This window comes from Herpailurus yagouaroundi, unplaced genomic scaffold, assembly GCF_014898765.1.
Source record: "Herpailurus yagouaroundi ecotype Mexico unplaced genomic scaffold, PumYag 29, whole genome shotgun sequence".
Classification (NCBI taxonomy): Eukaryota; Metazoa; Chordata; class Mammalia; order Carnivora; family Felidae; genus Herpailurus; species Herpailurus yagouaroundi.
This window is the reverse complement of record NW_024412377.1, coordinates 107,797,453-107,815,559: the sequence shown is the minus strand read 5'-3', so window position 1 is coordinate 107,815,559 and position 18,107 is coordinate 107,797,453. Positions and strand designations below refer to the sequence as shown.

The following is an 18,107-nucleotide window of genomic DNA, read 5'->3' as shown; positions in this document are numbered from 1 at the left end:
TACATTTGCACTGTAATTGGGTATAGTATTAATTTATTTATAACCTTTTGCTGTCTTTTTATTTTTTATGTGGCATGTACTATGCATTATTTTTTGTCCCCAGTGAATAATTTGTGAAGGGAGAATATTACTATTTTTCAACGATCAGGAAGCTAGAGGGATCACAGCGCAAAAGACATCTTCCTCCAAAGTTCTCTTTAAGATGCTTCTTGCCCCTCTGTGGACATGTCCCATGCTAGGAACTGACTGTTGATAGAGTGCCTGCTTCTTGTCAGGCAGCTCTTAAAGATCTTGGGCAGGACTCATTCAGCTGCTTGCAACGTAAACCCAGTTGCTCTGGTCTGAATGTCTGTGTGCCCCCTAAATTCATATGGTGAAAGTCTAACACCCTGAGGATGACTTTCTTAGTTGGTGAGGCCTTTGGGAGGTGCTTAGGTCATAAGGGTGCAACCCTCATGAATGGGATGAGTGTTGTTATAAAAGGGACCCCATAAAATGCCCTTGCCCCTTCTACCACATGAGGGTACGAGGAGAGGACCCCAGCTATGAATCGGAAGAAAGCCTCACCAGAAAGTGAATATGCTGACATCTTGATCTTGAACTTCTAGCCTCCAAAACCGTGAGAAATAAATTTCTGTTGTTTATAAACCACGCAGTCTGTGGCATGTTGTTATCAAAGACTGAACATACTAAGATACAAATGGAAAGGAAAATTCCTGGGTCACATACCAAACAATGGGAAAAGCCAAGGCACGGATTCCATGACTGGCCCACTGTGAGGCAAGGCTCAGTAGCTGTTAACAGAAGAGGAAGAAAAAACATACCAGCTACATAATATTGGGACAATATTGCTTGTTTTGGATGAAAAAGGTACCCCTGCAGTTTCCTTCTCTGGAATAGCCCATGACAAGTCTATTTTCTCTCCAACCTGAAAATCTTTAAAATTTTTAAAGATAGGTATAAAGACTAAGAATTCATCTCCATGCCAAATATTCTCTGGTCAAAGACCTCATTCTTTAATAGTAAATCCTCTCGTGTGGTGATTTATGTGTTCATTCTCTGGTTTGTCTGTGCCCATTCCTCTCTCATCCTAGCATAGTCTTCAGTACAAGTCCCCCCCTCCCCCCACTCCCACCCCCACTATCTGGCAGTAGGGTGCTCTTATGAAACCTTTCATAGACCAAAATGATGTAAAGTGATGGAGTAATTCCCATTAATTTACAGGGAATATTTTTTGAGCATTCCCAGACCCAAAGAGCAATCCCTCTTAGGTTTTTCTGATACCTTAGGACACATTTTGCTAATGAATACACAAAATAGAGATAAAGCACAGATACTCACAGACTCAGATTCAAAGCTGTGCAGCTTGAGGCTGAGACGCCGAGGGTAGTTCCCCGGAAGAATTGTGGCAGTACCACTCTCGTTGCTTGGGTGTCTCCATAAAGGCTTGCTGCAAAACAAATGCTAAATATTGGGCATCCGGGTGGCTCAGTTGGTTAAGCCTCTGACTTTGGCTCAGGTCATGATCTCATGGTCTGTGGGTTTGAGCCCCAGGTGGGTCTGTGTGCTGACAACTCAACCTGGAGCCTGCTTCAGATTCCGTCTCTCTGTCTCTCTGTCTCTCTGTCTCTCTCTCTGTCTCTCTCTCTGTCTCTCTCTCTCTCTCCCCCCCCTTCTCCCACTTGCGCTTTGTTACTCTTTGTCTCTCAAAAATAAATAAATGTTAAAAAATGCTGAATGTGATTTTTGCTTTTCACCTTTAAAAAAATTTTTTTAATGTTTATTTATTTTTGAGAGAGAGAGACAGAGTGTGAGTGAGGGAAGGGCAGAGACCTAGGGAAACATAGAATCCAAAGCAGGCTCCAGGCTATGAGCTGTCAGCACAGACCCCGATACAAGGCTCAAACTCCCAAACTATGAGATCATGACCTGAGCCAAAGTTGGCCACTTGACCAACTGAGCCACCCAGGCGCCCCTCACCTTTTTTTTGGTAAAAGCAAAAAATTCCTCTTTGGATTTCTTTCAATTAGTGAAAACAGGTACTAATGCAGGTCTTTCATAAAATGGAAGTGGTGTAAGGCAAACTTTTGAAAAGTGGGGGGATACCTGCAGAGCATAATGACAGGGTTGAGAAGTACTGCATCACTGGAAGGGACATGTCTAAGTCTCCTCTTCCACCAGTATTTGTCCAATATTTATATGTATTTGGGCAAAATCTTTACTTATAAATATTTTTAAGTATATATCCATTGCCTGTAATTACTGTACGTTTCCATAAATATTGCCTTTCTTGTACCATCTAAATACTACTAGATGTGAGAATATAGAGACAAATTCTGAAAACAGACTACCTAAAAGAGATGAACATCTAAATACCAGATCATCTAACTGCCTTATTTATTTTTTATTTTTTTTTTAATTTTTGAGAGAGAGCGAGAGAGAGAGAGAGAGAGAGAGAGAGAGAGAGAGAGAGAGATGGTGCATGCATGGCTGGGGTGGGGGGTACAGAGAATCTTAAGCAGGCTCCGTACTGATAGCAGAGACCCACCAAGGGGCTCAAACTCACAAACCGTGAGATCATGACCTGAGCCTAAGTTGGGCTTAACCGACTAAGCCACCCAGTCGGCCCCATCTAATTGTCTTGAAGGTTAGTAAGACCTATCTCACTGTTTTCCTCTCCCTTACTGAACTACAGTTAGTGCCATACACATGACTTAATTCATGTAATTCAAGAACCATTTATTGGGTGGCTGTTACGTGCAAGGTGTTGTGTCAGATACATTTCAATATTTTCTTTAAGTGATGGTTTGAGGAGCTACCGGTTTACTGGCTGTGCACTGTTCTCACAGATTGTGGAATAACGTCTAAATGACTTCATTTGACCAAAGTTTCTCAAGTTCCTTAAGGTTATTAGAATGCAAATAATAGAAATAAACTAAAAAAAAAAGTGAACTCAACCTAGTGTAAGTGAAAAAAGGAAGATGTGGTATAAGCATTCAGAAGCGTCCCACGGAATGGCAGGGAAGGAAGTGCCTTTCACAACGGACTAGAATCAAACCCTGAGACACTGTCAGAGACTAAGGCAGCCACTCCCTCCTTGGGGTTTGATGGGCTCACATCTCTGGCTGTCTCTGTGTGTCTGCTTTTTCTCCTCTCTATTTAGGTCAGCTTTCTCTGTGCCTCAATGCACGTGGCATAAGATGTCCACTCCACAGAGCACAAGTTTATATGTCCCACTGGTCCAGCCACGCCCAGAGACTGGCTACATCCTTGAGTCTTGGCTCCACATTCCGGGGAGTTCCATCAGTCCATCCACACCAAGGTGCCACTTTATTGGCTACAGCCAAGGAAGCAGGGCCATATGACCCAGATATGGCTGTGAGGTTCTCACCTGAAGGATGAAGAGGGGCTAAGCAGATATGCTGAAAGGCATCAACTCTAGTCCTTCACAATCTAACTTCAACTCATGATTTCTGTGTGTCTTTTGTTTTCATACATTCACTGTGATCATCTCAAGATTTTTGTCTCATTAAATGTTGGATTTCAGTTTTTAGTCCTGGCTCCTCAGTCCTCTCCCTTAATATAGAGAGAATAGTGCCGAGTCACAGGATTTGTCAGATGATCTTCTGTAGGATTGATTCTTGGGGCAAGCTTAGAAGATAGTCTAGGCATTTCCAGAGTCTTCAGTACCTTTGCTTGAACTGGAGCCAACACTGGATTCTAGCAAACATGCTCCAGGAACAGGGCATACACTGGAGTATCATTACAGTTACTAGTTGACGATCAACCAACAGGAATGATGATCCAACCACAGGAATATCCAAATAGCAGCACATTTATACTCCAAGGACCGAGGGGCAGTGGCAGGCCAAGCCCACATGTGACTGAGATGGCGGGACAGGACCACCTTGAGATCTACCACAAGCCAATGCCTTGGGACACCAACAACCTCAAGACCTTGCATTTACACTGAGGATGTCATTTGAGCCTCACATCAACATGTGTGCTAGGTAAGTATGAGCTCCAGTTTATCTAAAGGAAACTGTAGCCAAAGAGGTGATAGAGGCAGAGGTAGAAAACACCTCTTCTGACCCCTCATCTAGTGCTTTTTCTGCCAGTGTCACCTATGCCCTCTGGCTGACCTGTACTTGGGAGATTCTTTTAAAGACATGGTTGTCTGTACTTCCAAGAGGACAGCAGCTAGGTTTCTGAGGCATAGGGCATGGAGTACAATGCTGTTTTAGTATTACAAGGAACAGATGTAAACAAGTGTTATCAGGCCATGGCAACACCATCCAAAATCCATCTCCCCGGAGGTCTGGACCCATCAACAACAATCCTGTCATTTCCAACAGCTGGTCCACCACACTAAATATGCCAAATCTCTACCGAATGGCAATTCCTGGCTTTGTGTTTTATCTTCTTTGGTGAATTGGCTTTTAAATTTGGTTTTTAATTCTTTTAATGCTTTATTTTTATTTTTGAGAGTGTGTGCACATGCATGCAGGTGAGTGGGGGAGGTGCAGAGAAAGAGGGGGACAGAGGATCTGAAGTGGTCTCTGGGCTGACAGCAGAGATCCTGATGTGGGGCTTGAACTCACAAACCTTGAGATCATGACCTGAGCTGAAGTGGGACATTCAACTGACTAAGCCACCCAGACATCCCTAAATTTTTTTTTTTTAAATAAATATCTTGCTTCTTTAGTTAAACTAGTTGGCTCCCATTTCATTTTTTTTTTTTTCAGGATTATTCAGTGTATTGATTTTTTTCCCTTTACTGATAATCAACCTGGTAACTATGCCTGTGGGGAAGCTGGTTGGTTTTCTTGTTTTAAGTTGGATGGAGGCATTTCAAATTGTCCCAGACCAGCTGAAGTTAGGCAGCAATGCCTGTGGGCACTTAACAGGGTTTTTTGAACCATATGCTCATTTTCAAAGATGGGGCTGAGCTGAGCCAGCCACATGTGGAGTCTGTTATTTGCCAACTGTGTTATCCAGTGTCTCAGTTGGCGATCTGATCACGGGGGGTGGGGCAAGTCTTTCTTGTTTGTCACCTGTGGAGGGCCACACATCAGGGACAGCAGAGGTGTCTGGTGTCTGTATGCTTCCCTCCAGCACATGACGCTGATCTGGGCCACACCTACTCCTGCTCTGCTCTCCCCCTGCCCCTTTTGGGGAAGGTCTCCATTTCACATTACCAAGTGTTTGCCAGCTTGGAATCAAAGCCAAAGCCATGTTGGGTCTTTTTTGGATGTTTGGCAGGTGACACTTGTATCAGAAGAGTCCTGTGAAGGAGGCCAGAGATCTGAAAAATGCCTTCCTTGGCTGGAAGGCAGGAAACCTAACTCTGGGACTATTTGTACCATATGACCACGGAAAAGCTGACTCATGTCTTCATAACTCAATTTCTCCTCCTCAAAAATGGGGATGATTCTGTCCCTCATACTTCCTGTGGCCACTGGGCAGGGTTGGGAGCTGTGTGCAAAAGTACCTGGGCCTGTGGTATAAAAAAACTCCCTGCTCATAAATAGGCATGATTATTCATCATTTTGTTACTACTTTTCAACTTCTGGCAGAATCTCATTTCTCTCCTCTTGGACTGAGTGCTTGAGCTATTTGGAGAGCCAGTCCCTCCCTACTAACAGACTGCCGGCTCATCAAATAATATTTATTGACCAGCCTCATGCACAGGGCATACCACTGGCAGTTTAGACTGCAAACCCTCCGAGCACACACTGTTTCTAACTCTGTGTTCAGTACAGCAACCAGAAATTAGCAATCAGGAATAAGTTGAGATCATCATCTTGGGCTATTTTCTGTCTGGCAAGTTTATGTATCCAGGCTTCTGCCACAGGCCTTCTTAGCAAAAAACCCTCTCTCCTTCCCTCTGTCTGCTCCGCAGCCCAAGGGACAGCAGCCTGAACTTTGTGGGCAGCGGCAGCTCTCATAACTGTACCTATTTTGGGCAGACACTGAGGGAAGAGGCGAGAATTCCTGTAGAGTTACATCGGGAAAGAAAGGATCTGCCCCAGATTTAACAACTTACACATCTCAAGTAGAAGAAAAAAATTTTTAATTTTGAAATAGAAAAGAAAACCAAGAACAATGGAGAGTGTATTTATTTGAGCTAAGGAAGAAAGGTGAGGGATTGGGCTATGGTGAGTAACGTCCCTACCCCGCCAGGTTTGGATACCCCTGTCTGTTTGAAGCAATGGCTTTTCCTTTTGATGCTCTGGCAAGAGCTCCAGGATTGTCCCATGAGCTCATAAGGATGGGCTCTTTTCATTTCTCTAGATAAATTTGGAGGAGGACAGATTGCACAACACAATCTCAGAATAGTCATCCTCAGCTAGAACCTGGCTCACAAGATTGTGAAGCCAAGCATGTGGTGGAAAAGAACATTCTAAGAGCATTTTCAGGAAGTGTTTCCCCTAATGGAGGAAGTGAGGGAGAGGGTTATGGAGACAAGAAAATGTAGTGCAAGAGGATCACTCTATTGCTACACACAATATGTGCTAACACGTCAACATTTCTTTGTACTTACTGTGGATGTGTCCTTCCAGGGAACTCAAATGAATATCCAAGATGGAAATCATCCAAGCAGTACCCATGTTGGACAAGACAATCTCATGGCAGAAGGAAATGAGAAAAAAACCAACCACCACTGACCAGGATATAAAGTATATCACATTTGTTCACATTCCATTTGCTAAACACAGTGAGTCATATGGCCAAGCCCAAAGTCAGTGGGGCAGGGAAGCAGACTCTATTCCATAGCAGGGACCATTTCAAGTCACATGGCAAAGGGCAAGGATGGGGGAAGCAGGGGAGCAGCTGGGAACCACAATACATTCCATCACAGCCCTGTATCATGATCCACTTATCTAGCTAGTGTATCCCTGTCTTGAGGGCTTAGGATCTTTTGCCAAAATCTGCACAGTGCTTTAGAAGATGGCAAGACCTTCTGGAATTTCTTCCTTCTTTTTTTAATATATATTTATTTTTGAAAGAGAGAGAGAGAGAGAGAGAGAGAGAGAGAGAGAGAGAGAGTATGGGCAGAGGAGGGGCAGAAAGAGAGGGAGACACAGATTCTGAAGCAGGCTCCAGGCTCTTAGCCATCAGCACAGAGCCTGATGTGGAGCTCGAACTCACAAGCCATGAGATCATGAACTGAGCCAAAGTTGGACACTTAACTAACTGAGCCACCCAGAGGCCCCTGGAATTTCTTTCTTTTTGAAATTGCGGTCCAAGATACATAAAATTTACAGCTTAACCATTTTTATGTACACAGTTCAGTAGCATAAGCATATCCAATGTCTTACAAGCATCACCATCATTCATCTCCAGAACATTTCGTTCTCTCCAATAGAAACTCTGTGCCCATTAAAACTAATTTTTTACTACTCTTCTCTCTAGCTCCTAGCAACCATCCTCCTACTTTCTGTCTCTATGAACTTGACTACTCTAGGTACCTCATGTAAGTGGAATCACACAGTATTTGCTTTCTTGTGACTGGCTTAATTTCACTTAGCATAATGTCCTCAAGTTTCATCCATGTGGTAGCATATGTCAGAATTCCCTTCCTTTTTGCTTTCTAAGTTTATTTATTTTGAGAGAGAGAGAGAGAGAGAGAGAGCGAGCATGTGTGCACATGAGCAGGGGAGGGGCAGAGAGAGAGGGAGAGAGAGAGAAAGAGAGAGAGAGAGAGAGAGAGAGAGAGAGAGAGAGAGAGTGAGAGGGAATCCCAAACGCTGACAGTGTGGGGCTCAATCTCATGAACTGTGAAATCATGACCCAAGCTGAAATCAAGAGTTGGACACTTAACCGACTGAGCCCCCCAGGCATCCCCAGAATTCTCTTCCTTTTTAAGGCTGAATAATATTCTACTGTATGATAACCACATTTTTTTAATGTTTATTTAGAGAGATTGTGCAAGCATGGGAGGAGCAGAGACAGAAGGGGGCAGAGGATCTGAAGCAGGCTCTATGCTGACAGCAGATAGCCTGACTCTACAAACCATGAGATCATGACCTGAGCTGAAGTTGGACCCTTAACCAACTAGCCACCCGGGCGCTCCCACATTCTGTTTATTTGTCTGTCCACAGCACTTAGGTTGCTCCCACATTTTGACTACTGTGAATAATGCTTCTATGAACAAAAGTAAAAGAAATCTCTTGGAGTTTTTCTTTCCAATTATTTTGAACATACACCCAAACATAGAATTCCTGGAACATATGGTTAACCCTACATTTACTTGCTGAGGAGCATGCATACTGTTTTTCAGAGACTGTGGCCTTCCTATCCCTGCAGTTGTGGTAGGCAGGGACTTCTGCTCTTGAATTTCCCTGTTTTTGCCTGAGCCACCTTATGTAGCCCCTGACCCTGCTTCTTTTCCATGATGGAGAGTACTAATGCGAATTTCAGGATTTTGTTGGATTTTGTTGACTCACCTTCTTTTCTACCTACCATTTATGATGGGTGGGGGAGACATTAGAAGCTGTATCTAACTGTGGGCTGCACCCGACTTTTCCTCAGGGACCATTTTTCAATACTGGCAGCAGAAAATTATTCTGCCTCTCTAATTTGTTTGCTGCTGGCTTATTATTATTATTGTCATTATTTGTTTGTTTCATTTTGTTAGGTGGGAGGAAGAGAGCTTCCACCTTATTGCTTCACTCTGTCATCTTATCCTGGAAATCTGTTTCTTCAGTTTTTGCTTAAAATTGTAATTTATCTTCTATACAATTTCAGAGGTGGTACATGTCATGAAAGAGACTGCAACTTCAGGCTAAAACATTGTTTTAAAATTATTTGTGGGTTATCACATTTTTCATGGCTTGTCAACAGAGTAAAAAGTTCGTTTTAATCACACTAACCCCTCTCACCAGGAGCTGTTACAATTTCCTTTATATGGCAACGCGGGTTCTGTGGGTTTGAATACCTTTGCTTTCATGAATAATTCAAGAAGGCTGTTAATAAAGATGAGTAATTGTCCATATGCAATTGGGGGTAAAATGATGGGAGATTATTCACGCTTTTCCCAACAGAGCTATGATATCATTTGGCCAGGCTTCTTTAGGCTCCCTTGCAATGCAAGAGGACTTTGATGGTTATTTACACAAATTTTTGCTCTAAACTTGGATGAGACTAAATAAAGCATTTCTTAGACTGTAGATATATGCTCATTAGGCCTCATCAAGGAAAGCTTTAAGTGATTAGCTCCCAAATATTGGGCTTCAAACTCATGGTAGCCCCAGGTGAGGCTTTCAGAGACCTGATATAGTCCCTTAGACCTACAAATAGCTGATCCCTGCCTCTCGTGGCAGAGGCAGCTTCCAGTAGAGAGGCAAAAATACTGCAGGCCGTTTCGGTCTTACAGGTACTAGGTATGGAGTGTGGCTCAGTTCTGGTCACTGCGTCCTAACGGCAAATTTGCTGGGGGTCTGTGAACACTCTTCCTCCCTGAAACTGACACTCCAGCAGAAGTAGCCTCTCATCTTCGCTAGCTGCTGGCTCTTCTATGTGTGCCTTACTTGTCACTGTCCCACAGATGCAGGGAGCCATGGACACCTAGAGACAGGGAGAGGGGGAAGGTGGGAGTGGAGCCCTTGGGTCCTTCAGGACCTTGTAGAACAGTAGGCTTCACTCTGGAACTATCCTGCCTTTAGTGCTTAAATCACTTGTTTAGTTGTGTGTATTTGCAGCAGAAAGTCTTATTTAAAAATATGTTAAATGCAAAAATAAGGACAATGTAGTGACTTCTACTAAAGTGAAATGTATTTAGTTTTTTGGAGTTAAAATGTACTTTCTTTTACAAAGGTGCCTTTTATGGTAATAGTAACTGATAGATTATTTTATTTTATTTTTTTTAATATCCTTACTTGGCAAAGTAAAAAGTTAGCAATTCTACATCAGAATCCAAAGTAGTTTTGAAATTTTACTGGTCCATGAAATCTGAAAGTCTGGGAACCACCGTTCTGACTTGAGAAAAACTCATTCTTGGACTGGGACTCAGAATTGGTTTTTAGCCCAGTTGCTTTCCTTTCTGGCCACTCTTTACATGCAGGACTTGTGAGTCCAACTCTTGCCCTTCACTCCGTTTCCTGCTTAGAAAGAAGAGAAAGGAAAGGGAATAACAGTTCCCTACGCTTTAGCTTTTTTGACTATGATATCAGTACACTGTTGCTCTCTCTTCACTCTCCATACACACCCCAACGCCCCCTTCCCATATACGCTGACACATGCACACACACAGACGCACACACACACTTACTATGGGGATGAACTCTTCTTACCATGTACCTACCCATCACCTATATTCACCAGTTGTTAACACTGGCTCTATTTGTTTTATTATTCTCTTTCTACACTATCCCATTAAAAAAAAAATCAGTTTTCAGAAAGCAATTTGTTAACATCACAACACTTCCCTACGAAAATAACTTTTAATTATGTATTTTAATCCACATTTGAGCCTGGCTATACTTACTAACGGTTACGGCTGGAAATTTTGCAATGGACTTGGAGACTGAAGGAGAAGTTTGAGAGACGTGTCATTAACCAGGGTAGCTTTTGACATGCTGATAGTAAAGAAAAATATGGCTGACGTCATTTGCAGCAACCAGGCAGTTACACCATGGAACACTGTCTTATGTGACTAAAGCTCAGAGCAGCCATGGGCAGAAGGGCCAGAGGAAATTTGTTTTCTCCATGAGTTACTTGTTTTTATAACACTCTTCTGGGACCAACAAGCAGAGACCTGGATGTTCCTCTTCCCAAATGTGATTTGCAGCAGAGAAACAGTACAGGCAGTGGTGGTGTAAGAGTTGTTTTCTCATAAATCCTGGTCTTCTGCAGGCCTGCGAGGCTCAACCTGCCAGAAGAGGCATCTCTCAACTTCTCCCAGCCCCAGTTTCCTCCTCTAGAAAATCAGTAATGATGACAAGATCAGGGACAGAATGCACCTATAATAATACTGCCTGGAGTAGAGCCCATAATAGGTGCACATTAAGTGGTGTGTACAATTATGATTACTTTCCCCAAATTTGGTGACAGTACTGAGCAAATTCAATTTTACAATGAAAATATAAATATCTTGTTAACAGTAGCTAGCTGGGTTTTTTTAAGAGTCTTTATCTTTTAGAGATACATTCCAAAGTATATATTTTTTAAAGTTTATCAATTTTTGACACAAAGAGAGACAGAGCACAAGCGGAGGAGGGGCAGAGAGAGAGGGAGACACAGAGACTAAAGCAGGCTCCAGGCTCTGAGCTGTCAGCACAGAGCCCAATGTGGGGCTCAAACTCAGGGACTGCAAGATCATGACCTGAGCCGAAGTTGGACACTCAACCAACTGAGCCACCCAGGCCCCCCAACATTCCAAAGTATTTAAAGGTGAAATGATATGATGTCTGCTTCTGTTCAGATATGGCACAGTAGAGGAGAAGGGCAGATGGAAACAAAACTGTTCATGTTGCTAATTGTGGAGGCTGGGTGACGGAGGAATCATTAAACTGGTCTCTCTACTTTTGCATAGGTGTGACATTTCCCAAAGTAAATAAAAACAAAAACAGACAAACAGAAGTTGGTGATTTCTTGCCTAAGTGAAGGACATTAAATTGCATATTTTCAACACTATAAGAAACACCTCTCATTTCTCAGCAGCCCTTGCTCTTGTAGAGGACATTGCATTAAATAAACACATAACAGGGGTGCCTGGGTGGCTCAGACAGTTAAGCATCCAACTTAGGATCAGGTCATGATCTCACGGCATGAGTTTGAGCCCCGCATGGGCTCTGTGCTGACAGCATAGAGCCCGCTTCGGATTCTCTGTTCCCCCACCCCCTGCTCCTCTCCTGCTCTCAATCTCTCTCTCTCTTAAAAATAAATAATACATTTAAAAATAATTATACATAATAACTCCCTCTCTGCTTCATTAGAACTCCCTGAAGGGGCCCCGTCTATCTGTCTTATCAGGGTTTTTCTCCTAGTTAATTATCAGCAACTGAATTATTATGAAGTTGATAAAAAAGACCAATCTGGTTAAACTATTGGTGGGGGGGATATAAACAAGTTTAAAGTGAAGTTTTCTTGATTCATAGTGACAATGGACTCCAACAGTGTCCCTGACCCTGGCTGTCACAGTTAATTTTGAGAAACAAGAATTCCTTGCCACCCAAGGAGACTCTTTTAAAGTTGTTTAGAGAGAGAGGGTGTGAATTTAAAATGATTTGGTTGGGGGAGGGGTAGCATAAGGGATGTAAAAAGTGTGGATTGTGAGGCATGTTCCAGCAAAATGTTGGGGAAAAAAAACATTGATTTTGATCTTGATATATGAGTATCTGTTTTATAACAAACCCAGGGTGAAAATTCATACTTCAAAGTTTGATGAATAGGGAGTAACTATCCTCTTCAAGAGACGTACTCTCAGAATTCCTTAAGAGTCTCTGTTTACATATCTGTTTACGTATCATTAACAACTTCCTTGAAAACTCTAGCAGGAAGACGGGCCACGGCGGAAGACACTGGAAACTGGATTGTTAGCCCAACACAGCCAGTCAAAGACCAGGCTCATCTCGGAATTATGTGAGCAAATGGAAAATGATTCAAGCTATGTAAGTGGAACAGAAGCAGAACTGTGTAAGTAGGGGCCCATCTGTATGGTCGCTGACTCCGTGGTAAAGAAGTAGAGCTCCAAGTCCCGCACACTCAGCCACAGCTTCATTAATGTTGCTGACAGACCCTGGTTAATTAGCCCTCTGGAAGATCAGGTTTAGTTTTTTCTTCAGAGACTCCAGGAAGGAGAATCCTCTAAGGACAGCTGTGTGCTAACTTCCGGGCTCTGAGAAGTGGCTTGGCTTCCTGAATTGAAGGGTTACTCAACCCTGGGAGGTCAGAGATCTTTCTTCTCCTTAATAGATAACATGCCATTTAGGTGGTCCAATCTTTCAGCCAATTTTAGAATTTGCAGTAGTAAAACATTTAGTGAAATGTTATATTAATTTTAAGTTGGATTGTAAAACAGTGCCCACAGTTTTTAGACAAAACACCAGCACTTTTCTATGCAAATGAGTGAAATCCATTAAAGTAGTCACTCAAAGCATATTTGGAGTTCCTCTTGTGGTATCACCTGGGGTCAGTTTGTAAAACACATAAGATATTTGTAGCCAAAATGAGTATATGCAGACTACTCACCAGATTTGGTTTTGGGCTTTTGCAAAATTCAAATCCATTCTACCCTGGGAGATAGTCCAAACAAACAATTTAAAAACTGTCTTGAATGATGATTTTACTCTTACAATGAGTACAGAGTGATCTCCAGTGATTACTTTGAAGGGTACAACACTCCTCTGGAGTGTTAAGTTCTAATGTATTGATTTAAAAAGCCAGTGGGGCCTGTCTGGCTTAGTCAGAAGAGCTTGTAACTCCAGATCTGGGGATTGTGAGTTCCAGCCCCAAGTTGGGTATAGAGATTACTTAAAAATGAATAAATAAACTTAAAAAAAAAAAAAAAAGCCAGACATAAGACACGGTTGGTACATGTACTTTCTCTAGTTGACATCAAATGTGGCATGAAATAAAACAGTGTGTCTCCTTCTGTTTCCCTGCAGCAAAAGTTTGCCACATTGGTGGGAAGTTGGACCCTAAGTGTAGTAGGTAATAACATCTTCCTAGCTTACATTCAGAAAATCTTCAAAACTAAATGTGGCTATAGGTTAATAACTTGTTTCAAAATTTCAGTATACACTTTTCAATCTCAAAATAAAATATTTAATTTCTCAATTTTGCTTTTTTCTGTGTGAAAGTTTAAAATTATGAATCAGGGTGCCTGGGTGGCTCAGTTGGTTGAGTGTCTGACTTCAGCTCAGGTCATGATCTTGCGGTTTCTGAGTTTGAGCCCTGCAATGGGCTCTAGGCTGTCAGTGCAGAGCCCACTTCAGATCCTCTGTCCTCCTCTCTCTGCCTTTCCCCACTGGTTCTCTCTCTCTCTCTCTCTCTCTCTCTAAATAAACTTAAAAAAAATAAAATAAGGGGCGCCTTGATAGCTCAGTTGCTTAAGCATCCGACTTCAGCTCAGGTCATGATCTCACTATTCGTGAGTTCAAGCCCCGCATCAGGCTCTGTGCTGACAGCTCAGAGCCTGGAGCCTGCTTCAGATTCTATGTCTCCCTCTTTCCCTTCCCCTCCCCAACTCTCTCTCTCTCTCTCAAAAATAAGTAAACATTAAACAAATTTTAAAAAATAAAATAAAATTATAAATCAAATTATTTCTTATTGCAGTTAGTTTGGCTGAGAACATCTTTTGTTTTGCTGCCCACTTTAATTCAAACTCCTATTTTAGCCACTTTCTGTGTGTGTTTTTCCAGTGTGTCAAAGAATATTCTTGTATGTATTTATTATCTAGATACCTTGGATGATTTCCCAGAGACTATTTTTTTGAAGTTGAGATGTCTTCCTCCTTTATCTTTTTAAAAAAAATTGTTAAGGTTTTATTTGTAAGTAACCTCTACACCCAACATGGGGCTTGAACATACAACCCTGAGATCAAGAGTCTCATGCTCCACTGACTGAGCCAGCTAGGTGCCCCTCCTTTGTCTTTATATTCATAAATATATAGCACCAGTGATTTTTATATTTACAATAATGTACCCCCTAAAACAGAAACTAAATGTCTATTCATTTACATCGGATTAATTTGAATCCTTAAAAATAAAATACCAAAATTGATGATAGGGAAGAGAACAGTATATTTATTAGTTGCCTTTAGACCACAAAAACATTTCCTAGGGTATTTAAGCTTTAGTTGTCCTTCTCCCCAGCCGTTGGCTGGGGAGAAGTTGGGGCAGAGGGGCAGAGGCACACGAGGTCCATCTTGCCAGGCTGAGTCAGGCCAATGCAGCTGCTGGCCTGGGCACAAGCGTGGGCGGCCACCTGTGGCTCCCGGCACAGCTGTTTGGTAGAGGGCCAGCCAAAGCCCGGTCGGTGGGGTGGAGGCAGGTGGCCAGTTGGGCGGCCAATACATTCTGGCATGGGCTGAAAGAACACCTGGTTCCACTCTGTGGACCCACCACAGAAGGTCAAAGAATGTGCCTGCTGGCAGCAACCTGATGGTCCAGCTCTGGCTGAAACAGAGAAACCCACCTTTCTTGAAACTTACCCGAAGCCAACACGGGAATCATTCTGCTCTAGTTGTGTTGAAATAGGTCAGTGAGGCCATCTGGCATGTCTGGAAATGGTGTGGGGGGCTGTCAGACAGGAACAGGCTCTGTGATTCAAAACAGGACATTTCAGGGGAGGTGAGAGCTTTCTCTTGTGTTTGGCTGCTAACTGCCATTGCAGACACCATCCATCCTTGAATATCTCTGACCTTCATTTTCCTCCTCTCCCCATGAACTCTAACTACATGCTTAGAAACCACTCTGGGTCCCCACATATAATTTTGTCACCAGACATAGGAATTTTCATAGTGAACGCTACCACCGACAGAGACAAGAGCCCAAAGTTCACCCTTCCCTGACCCCTGAAATCCCTCCCAAGGCCTCAGGCCCACCGTTTCCCAGGAAGAAGGACCCCATTTCCTCTGGTCTGGGGAGTCATTTTGTCTCTGGTAGAGGAGCATCCTTCCAAATTTCCCAGTCCTTGATGCAGACCAGGCAGCTCCCTTTCATGTGCCAAAGAGGTGGCACTCCCCTCACTGGTTCTGTGAGCCCCTAGCAACCTATTCAACCTCTCTGAGCCCAGAAAGGCTTGTAAACAGGGATTGGCAGTATAGTCCTCATAGTTTTGTTGTAACCCATTCAATGAGAAAACATACATTTAGTGCCTAGCACAGAACCTGCATACAACAGGTACCTAGCAAATAATGGTTGCATAAATAAGTGACCTTCGTTTGTGCCACTCTCTAGACACAGAGTGGACTGGCTTTGGTCTAGACCTTCCTGCTGACACATTTGCTTGGGATTTTAGGGGCCTCATCTCTATTACTGCCCTGTAGGCTCATAAGGTAGCCTGCTATTCACAAATGCCCTTGCTGGGGGGAAAAAGCAGACCCTTCCAAGAATTACATTGGCCTTGAGCTAGTAGAAGCTACTACTGTTGAGCCATTGACCTGAAGGCAGTCTGACTTTTGGGAGGCCTGCAGCTGGTGGGATAACTTGCCCCCTTTTATGTGAAACCCAAGTTCAGGTATCCAAGTCAAGGTCCAAGAAGAGATCTCTGGATTGAATTTCACAAACCTTAAGGTTTGGAGCAATAAAATCTGACTGGTCAGGCATGATGTTCCATACCCTGAGGTGACTAAGAATATTCAGGCTCCCTAATTCTTGGGTTTGGGACATCAGGTGCTATTTGGCCCTTGTGTAACTACACAGCATTGTTCTAGCAAAGATAGATATTGCCCTGGAAATTATCTTTCATCATCTATGCAGCTCAAGGTTTTCAGTGGGGTTTGGGGAGCCATCAACCAAGAGACAATACAAGCTTAACCTTGGTTCTTTGACAGAGTGGAGCCAGCCCTCAAACTGCCATTCGACTTTGGGCCTCAGATACCATCTGTGGATGAAATGAGGGACAAGGAATGCTAGAAATAACCCTCTGAGAAAAAATATGGGAGAAAAGACCGTTTTCCTTTTAAGTTACAGCTTGAGGTTTTCAAGGCTGAGGCACAAACCATTTTGAACAGCTGTTCTTTTCGAAAACATATGTTAGTTTATTCCACACATTCTGATGATACGAATGAGAAAGAATTCCAAATGCAGCTTATCTGTCACTTTTTTATTCAGTGACTGATCTTTTCTCTTTTTGCAACCAGTTATTTAGAATTTTCTAGTCCTCCTGGGCTGTAACTTTTTTTTCTTGCTGAATGTATTTTCCCTTGACTTTTCAAAGTAATGAATCTTGTCCTAGCCACACAAATTCACATTTTTGTTACAAAGATCAATATCCGACTTTTCTTCCTAATTCACTTGAAAAATGTCAAAAAATGCTCTTTTTGGAGCATAAAAGCTGAAAGTCGATCCTGGTGCTCTCTAGAGACTGGTAGAATCTCCATGGAGAGCAGATTGTCCTTCGAGTCAGTGCCCTAAGTAGGATAGTACTCTTTAGATATTTCAGTGGGAGAAAACAATTAACTAGAAGCTTAAAAACAACTGTAGATGAGAAGACAGACTAGCATCTGTGGAATCTAAGCTAAGGCAAACCTCATTTTTTGGTATTCCCCCCTCCCCAGCCCCTAGCAAACTACTCTTTGCAAGAGCAGTGGGAAGTTAAAACAGTTGGTTCCAGATTCTTCTCATTAACTGAGGATTCATAATACTCCAACCACTTCTGGCTCCTAGAATGATCTTGGAGAAATACTCCCCAAGACTATCTAATGGCGGCACCTGATTTCTTCAGGTGAGGTGGAATGTGTGCGCGGGTGGGTATGGAAGGAAGGAAGTGGATTGAAGCACAATCTGATTAGGTATTCCACATCTTCTTATATAATTGATGAGACTGTCATTATGAACATACACAAATAGCTAAGCATGCAGAAGGGCCACCTTTATGTTAGCTGCTGAGTTTCAAAAACTGCTGAGTTACCTTTGCATATGATAATAATACCCCAGCTCAGCGATGGCTGAACCATTAGTTCAGCCTAAGAGGAAATGTCTGAAAGTGGAGAAGTATGCCCTTCATGATTCTATGCTCCCTGCTGAATCTGAATAGAAAAATCCTTCAAATATGAATACTTTTGTTCAGCACCTTTTCCACAATGAATTATCTTGCATCCTCTTCTATGTGAAAGCATTTACATGGAAAGCAAAAGAACGTGGGGGCAAAAGAGTCATGGGTCAATCTGGACTTCTTTTCTAGTGCTAGAACAGCTGACTAGTGGCATCTGGGGACAGAGCTCCACCAGGAATATCTAAAGCCCTTGTATTTAATATTACTGAAATACAAATATATGCAATTTCTGAAGACTGTAATAAGGATGCATACAACAGATTATCTCTATCCCAGATGCTATCTGGAGAATTTGGATAATGTAGTGTGGTACTCCAAAGGAAAGATCCTCCTACTGAAAGTTTCACACCAGCTTTTCAGGGAATAGACAACCTTCATCTGAA

The 18,107-nt window shown here is 42.6% G+C and overlaps 1 long non-coding RNA gene across 1 annotated transcript; it reads right to left on the bottom strand.

The window, feature by feature from the left end:
- Positions 1 to 209: 209 nt before the first annotated feature.
- Positions 210 to 6,627, bottom strand: LOC121015276 (uncharacterized). Its single transcript, XR_005783732.1, has 3 exons — positions 6,545 to 6,627; positions 1,342 to 1,450; positions 210 to 794 (listed from the first exon to the last, which is right to left on the bottom strand). It is a non-coding gene; the product is annotated as an uncharacterized LOC121015276 (long non-coding RNA).
- Positions 6,628 to 18,107: the final 11,480 nt, after the last annotated feature.